Source organism: Lepisosteus platostomus, chromosome 10, assembly GCF_059453375.1.
Source record: "Lepisosteus platostomus isolate fLepPlt1 chromosome 10, fLepPlt1.hap1, whole genome shotgun sequence".
NCBI classification, from domain to species: domain Eukaryota; kingdom Metazoa; phylum Chordata; class Actinopteri; order Semionotiformes; family Lepisosteidae; genus Lepisosteus; species Lepisosteus platostomus.
The window spans coordinates 20,096,470-20,104,469 of NC_142620.1; positions in this window are offsets into that span (position 1 = coordinate 20,096,470).

An 8,000-nucleotide genomic window follows, 5' to 3' on the forward strand; every position below is an offset into this window, starting at 1 on the left:
ACAAAAGAGTTTAAAAGCCCTGCACGCCCACTCCGGGGCTCTGTAGTGACGGATGAAGTGTTTTTACAGTAAAACTGTCGAAGAGTTCGTCAATCCATTCATTTGGTTGACAGGGCCATGTTAGTTAAGGAAAAGAACATAACCCTGCATATATTTCCCGAATAAAATTTGAAATTATACTATTCTTTGAAAAATAAAAACTTGTAAATGTTGCCGAAGATTACTTCATCTGGTAGTTTGGGGAATTATTATTTGTTCGCATTGTAATTGTATATGCCATTGATCATAAATGTCCTCTTTAATTGTGAATGTTGGTACATCTGTTAGATCATGTTTATGAATTATCAGTTTATTCATATACAGTACATCCACACACCATTGTCAGGAGTCCCTGGTGTTGTGGGCCTTCTGAATGTAAAACCTACAGAAAAAGATGACTTTACAGGAGTCTATCTTTGTATTTCACCGCATGTCACGAGTGACAATAAACGGCACACCACACCCTGTTTGGTAAGCTGATGAAGATCAGGGACCAGACCCAGAGAAGAGCCGTTTTGTATGAGCAGCCAGTTAAACCAACCAATACGTCTTTATGAAGTTAGGAGCACCTGAAAGAGACTTAAGCACTTATGTGGAGGGCATACAGACTCCCCACAGACAGATACAGTCATCAAACCCACATTCCTAGAGCTGCGAGGCAGCAGTGCCAATCACTATGGTGTTCAGTCTTACATTGCATTTAAGGATAAACATTAAATGCAAAGCTGTTGGAGCTGTGCATTTGGAGGTGTCTACTTGTTTAGTGATTGGTTGCCAGTTTTAACAACATTTATTCATTCACACCTGGTGGAGATGGATGCTGTTGTAATACAGAGCAGATTTAAGGTTCCTTTTAATAAACACATAATATAAGGAGACCTGAACTGGGGCTGCTACAGGGTCAAATATCCTGGATGGATCATGGATCATGACCATATGTATGGTTGTGTGGGGATATTTTAGTATTATTAACAAAGGCCAATGCATGGTAACTGAGAGATGTAAGAGATGCATGCATTCCTCCTGGCACATTTTCAGAGGGTACGATCTACACATGCCAGTATTACCATTTTTTAAACTTAAACATCAATAGACAAAAACACCCGCACGGATCTTCACTAAAAAAAAACAACATTTGAGAATTACAGTATTTGAATAAATGCTACAAACATGTTCACAAACATGAATCCGGAGCTTGTAAAATGCCCCTTAAAGGGAAAGTTTTGCCACCTTCTCTTGCCCAGTCTTTCGGTACCTGGCTGTATTCTTCCTTGCCCGTAACATAAACTGGAGTGTCTGCAGCTCCTCTGTGGCTCTGGGGTAGCTGGGACAGCAGCACTACAGCATTGTGGGTACTGGCCCAAGGACAGCACTGGCACAGATTCACTGCAGGTCTGGACTTCAAAGATAAGAGTTTGATTTTTCTCAACTACATTCTATACTGAGCATAGCAACACAATCAGACAACTTCTAGAACTCAGAGACTCTCTGCTAGGGAGGAATGTTAGGTATAATTTATAGCAGTCATGCACAGCAATCTGTTATTGACTAATTATTAATGGTTACAAAATGATGGCTGCAATCAATGCCACTCTGTTTTGCCCTCCCAGGCTCAGATAAAAGGAAAACAAAACTGAAATCACGATATGAAAATGCAGAATTAAAAACTATATTATCGCAGCTAGTCTCGGCCCTTCAATAAAACCTGAAATAAAAAAGACAGAATCGCAAACTTATCGCCAGGATGCAATTAACTGCCAGCAGGGTAGTCACTGTGCTCAGCAGAAAGTGGGCAGGGGAAAGTAGTCATGTTGCTGCCTCTCTCATTTGTCTAGACTTTCAGAGATTTTTTTCAGAGTATTTAGCACACTTATCAGCCCTGTGTAATAGTTGTTTATGGACTGCTCCCTCTGGGGGGAAAAGGGAAAGGTTCTTGAACTTGGAGGGGAACTGCAAACTGGGCTGCTGTGCTTCAAACACATCTGCACGTCTTCTTTCAGCAGGATACAACTTGGTAAGCAAAGTCAAATGCCGAGCTTACTAAAGCACAAACACAGCTAAGGGAACTCAAGGTTTAGAAAACGGCCAAGGACACCAAAACAACACACTGTTCAGACATTTTGCAACAGAGCAGTTTTTACACAGAGGAAAAGTACTGAATGTTTTCTTCAATTGTTAAATCCAATGGGATGCACCTTTTCCCCATCTTTGACATATGATTAATTACACACACAGTCCAGAAATCACAGACTCAGAAAGGGGCTGAACACTGTGGTCAGGTTGCCCTTGACGTGCCACGCTGAGCTGCTGGATGCCTGTCACTCTCATTGTCTTTAAAAGCCCTGCTCCTCCTCCAGTGGAAACACCATACAGCACCCCTGGAAACACTCCACTCCACCCTCTCCCCCCACACACTCCTCACTCCACCCTCTCCTCTCACACCAACCTGTCACCCCCACACACTCCTCACTCCACCCTGTCACTCCCCACTCCACCCCACACACAAACACCCCACATCAACCTGCCCCCCCACACACAAACACCCCACTGCACACCACACATAAACACCCATCTCCACCCTGTCACCCCCACACAGTCACCACTTCACCCCACAGACAAACACCCCACACCAACCTGTTAATTTATTAAAGGGTAACACTTTAATGGTCTCTACTGTGGTAGAACCATAATAATGTAATGAAAGCTTTTAGCACCTTCGTCCCTTAAAGAAAGCACATTTTGATGATTACGTAATAAAAAGCTATTCTTGCCAGCCAGATTAACATCTTAGTCTCCACCCTTATTGGCTCAAAGTTTACGTCTTTTATTGTAGCAGCTCAGGATCTCAAGACCTGGTCCAGCAACGTCATTCAAACATGCCTTCTGTTTGGACAAATTCTTTTTGATTAAATTCATGAGCTCATCTTTCCTTTTTCCGTTTTACAGGCCATTACATAATTATGAAGAGGTCTTTAAAAAAAGTTACAATAAAGTTAATAATTAAAGAAGTTACTTATTCTGTATTATTTTGATCTCCTGTGCATATATAACCAAGCCCTAAAAACAATTTTACTCTTTACTATTTGACTCTTTTCAAGTGGGATTTTAATATTGCATTTCTTGGCCTTCCTAGCTGGAAAGAAACTTTAATTCATGTTGCACCACGTTTCACAAATATGTTTGGCTTTAATTACAAACAACAGAAGTAATGAAACAGGGTGGGTTTTTGTTTTGCCTTTCCTGGTGCCATGCTTACTGAATTTGGCCCATATTCTTAAAGCAGCAGTTTCATTTGTTTAACGACAGCTGTGTTTACAGAGCTAGTAACATATTCCAGGGTGTTTTCCTTCTCTTTATTCCAGCAGCACAGACACAATAGTGTGGATCCCTTTCTGGACTGCTGGAACAGAATGAAGTCAGTTGGGAGTGAGGAGAGTTGCGTTACGGCGCCTCCAGCTATACTGTATTCTTTAGCATCTAGTTTCACTACACTGGCAAATGTTTATAGCCTCAGGATTTTGCTGTGGAGCAAAATGGGCAACGTGCCATCCAGCATTTGTGTGCAAAAGCCCCAGACTGAATACATGTGCTCATGTGCTGTAACTCTGATGTCCCCATCATAGAACATGCACAATAATGACTCCCGGAGCTCTGAACTACATTAGATCTGAATTCATACTCCAATATATACAGTACAAAGAAACCTCATCCCCCCAGAAAACACAACTCTTAATTAACAGATTTTTCAGTTTTTACTTCCTGCTGTCTGAACTGTTGGTATCTGGCATTCATGTAGGATACAGAGAGAGTAGTCGAATCCAAATCATATTCTCTTTCAATCTCAGTCCTGAGCAGGCAGTCTCACTGTTTTTTCTTAAAGCAGCTTCTTCAAGGCGATGGTATTCAGGATGGTCAGTCAGGCCGAGTGGTCATGAAGATAGTAGACTATGGATTTTTCCCAGCATTTGAAAGCTTAAACACTCATCATGGAGTAATTAACAGTCCATTGTCCCTAGTTTAGTTTCCCCCGACACATCCACACTCTAGAGCCAGAAGGACTATCTACATTGCTCAATGAAATTATCAAGGATGACTTTGCCCTTAAGATATGTGCAATATTTATGTTGAAGTGTCTGCAGATAGATTATACAGTCCAAACCCTGTTTCAATCCTTCTCTTGGGTGAGCTGCATGTCCTGTCTTTTGGGAGAAGCTAACCTGGATCCTTCCTGTTTTTCACAATGTTTCACAACCTCCCATGCCAAGCAGTGTGTATCTTGTAGGTTCCCTATGGATAAATGAGGGATTTTCTGTGACTTTGATTATTAAAGTGTCACCTGTCCTGCCAGTTTTAATTGAATCCAACTGTTTGCAGACACAAGAGACCCTTTGCCTACATTATCATATTTTGTGTACTTGGCTTGCAGTCTGGTACACACGCCAGCCATGTAGTTCCCAAAAGAAACACTTTGAAATGTCCTGGTTATTGAAGTAATGTCGCTTGCTGTTTTCAATAAGTAGTTTCATTTGACTAAAGCACAGCAAAAAATGTTTTTCTCTTCAGAGCATCACATTAATATTATTTCTCTTTTTATAAGCCAACACATGAGCACAAATCACCCAACAGTCTATACTAGTTTCAGCCAAGCTCTGCTGTCTTTACCCACCACTCAGCCCCACTCAATGCTTCTCTAGCTCTGAACCTCACTGCTCTTCCTGCTAAGACTTTACCTAGCCATAAAATAAAACTCCGTGAATATATCATAAAACACAACACAGACAGACATGTCACAATGGTGCTAAAGTGTTAATGCAGCCATGTTTGTGCCCTGTAAACCTTGTCCCCCTTGTCTCCATTGTCTCCTCTGTTGGCTGTTGTATGCGCAGGTTTTCCCAGCTTGGCCTCCCTTGTCCTCTCAGAGCTGCCGGTTGAGTTTCTGGGCCTGTCTCTCCTTGGCCTCGAAGGCGAACTTGGTGTCCTGAAGCTGGACGATGGTCTCCTTGGCCTCCCTCATCTCCTGGCTCAGCTGGCTGTACTTGTGGGCCAGCTCCTTGTTCTCCCTCCGCAGCTCCAGCACCACCTGGTTCAGCTCCTCGCTCTGCTTGCTGCAGCGCGTCTTCAGCTGCTCCACCTCCGACAGCATCACCTCCATGCTCTTCACCAGCGCTTCCAGTTTCTCCTTCGACATCCTGCCCCAGGGGTTTTCTGAGTGCCGGTTTTCTGCGTCGCTACTGAGCAACCTGGAGCCAAAGCCTGAGTTGCCTTTCTGTTTAACAGCTAAAGCTGTGCTCACATAACTCCCCCTAAGCCTTCCACAGCACGAGCTCCTTATCCCACTGCTCTAATCCACTTTAGGATGCTATATCAGGAGTTGCCCACTCAGATAAATCGAGGCACCTCAGATCACAGAGGTTGAGTGAAATAAGTACTACCTGCCTATCTCTTGCCGCTTGAGCTGCAATTTTGATCGATGGTGTAATTTGCTTCCCCTTCAGAAAATAACTTAAACTTGAACTTTATAGCCATATGTCACCAGTACATGTACTGGTTTAATGGAATTTTTACTTACAGAAAGTCTGTCGATTATTAAAAAAAAGTGTAAAACACAAAGTGCAGACAGCGCATCAAGACAATATACAAACAGTAGACAATGTACAAGTAAACAGTTTGAATGTAAACAATGCAGACATGTAAACAATGACTGCAGATGAGCAATAAATAAAATTACAATGAGGTAGATGGTGTAGCTGTGGTCCAAGGGGCATGGTCAAATGTGTTCGCCAATTGCACTGCTTGTGGGTAGAAGCTATTGAAGAATCTGGTGGTAAGTGTCCATATGCTCTTGTATCTCTTGCCTGAGGGCAGTGGGCTGAAGAGCTCATGCCTGGGGTGGTGACTGTCCTCTGTGCTGGCCAGAATTCTACCACTGCAGCGGTCCTCATAGAGCTGTTTAATCTGTGAGACCAGATTGATGTGTGACAACACCAGCTTCTCCAGGTATTTCATCAACACAGATGTTAATGCTACTGGGGGGTAATCATTCAGGCACGTTACTTTTGCCTTTTTGGGGAGTGGAACAATGGTGTTTTTTTTAAGCATTAGGGGACAATGGACTGTGACAGGGAGGAGTTAAAGAAGTCTGTAAACACTGTGGTCAGCTGGGATGCACATATCCTGAGGATGCAGGGTGGTATCCCATCAGGCCCTGCAACCTTACGGATTTTCACCCTGCTCAGAGTCTTCTGCTTGTCCTGTTCTGAGAGTTTCAGAACAAAGTTGCCCTGTACGCCTGAGGCCTTCTCAGCACTGTCGGTGTTCAGAGCATCAAAGTGGGCATAGAAATGGTTCAGCTCATCAGACAGTGATGTTTTGTTCGAATCAATCTCCCGGCTGCAGCACTTATAGCCTGTGATTGACTGTAATCCCTGCCACAGCCTCCAGATGTGGCATAATGAATATAATAATAATGAGGATGCATATGATATTATTCCCTGAAGCCATAAAAATGACATGAAAAAAACCCATGAAATAGGTTTTTTTCACCTTCCCTTTTTATACTCAACACTTTGGATCTGTAAGGTCATGTACATCAATATGAAACCTTTACTTTGCCTAGTAAGCTGCGACCAACACTTCATTCTGGTCGGCACTATCATTCTTTAACAAAAGAAGCTTAAATGATTAGCATTCTGTCAGTGGTCTGTCTCATCCAGGGCATTCATTTGTCAGGCTCATAATGTTCATGAAGAAGTAGCTTTACAGGAACCTATCCCTAGCTTCCCTGTGTTTCATCACGTTTCATCAGCAGCCCTGTCTTCGGATCTCATTCTGCCTGGGAGAGGTAATAGCATTTAATCATACGATTTGGCTCAGTAAAAAAGCTCAGCAGCCCTTACATTTAGATGCTTTATATTCTCTACTTATTGATCATCTTAGGTTCGTGTTTATGCTGACCCATGTGGTGTTCACATTAGGCTTAAATGGCTATGCTCCACAGCTTTTTAAAGAAAAAAAAGGAAGATTGCTATTTAATCAGCATCAACTCTTATTGGGCCTTCTTTCAAGACACTGATGGATGAAATCATTGAATCAATTTGCATAACAGTACAGTATTTACTTGTATGTTTTCTACCATATATCTCCACTCCAAAGCACTTTACAGGTAATAGGGACTCCCCTCCACCACCACCAGTGTGCAGAATCCACCTGGATGATGCGACGGCAGCCATAGTGCGCCAGAACACCCACCACACATCAGCTATCAGTGGGGAGGAGAGCAGAGTAATGAAGCCAATTCATAGATGGGGATTATTAGGAGACCATGATTGGTAAGGGCCAATGAGAAATTTGGCCAGGACGCCGGGGTTACACCCCTACTCTTTTCGAGAAACTCCCTGGGATTTTTAACAACTACAGAGAATCAGGACCTCCGTTTTACATCTCATCCAAAGGACGGTGCCTTTTTACAGTATAGTGTCCCCTTCACTATACTGGGGCATCAGGACCCACATAGACCGCAGGTGAGCACCCCCTGCTAGTCCCACTTACACCTCTTCCAGCAACCTTTTTTTCCCCAGGTCTCCCATCCAGGTACTGACCAGGCTCACACCTAATGAGCTTCAGTGGGCTGCCAGTTGGGAGTTGCAGGGCGATATGGCTGCTGGCTACTGCTGGAAGTTGTGAATTCCCCCACCCACTGGATTTCAACTTAATCCACCTCCCGCCTCTCAGATATAACAAAACACTTGGAAAGCTGCACTAATTGAGCAATGTGTAAACTTCCAGCCTGTTGAAGGTACGTGTCAAGTGAGGCTGAGAGTTTTTCTTAGAAGGAAAGTCTTATAGAAAAGCAAGCCTGTTTTACTGCAGCAATCCAATTTATTGGATCAGCGATCCAATTTATTGGCTAACAAATGGATGTAGCAAAAGCGTCTAGAACAAAGAACACTGCAAGGCGATGG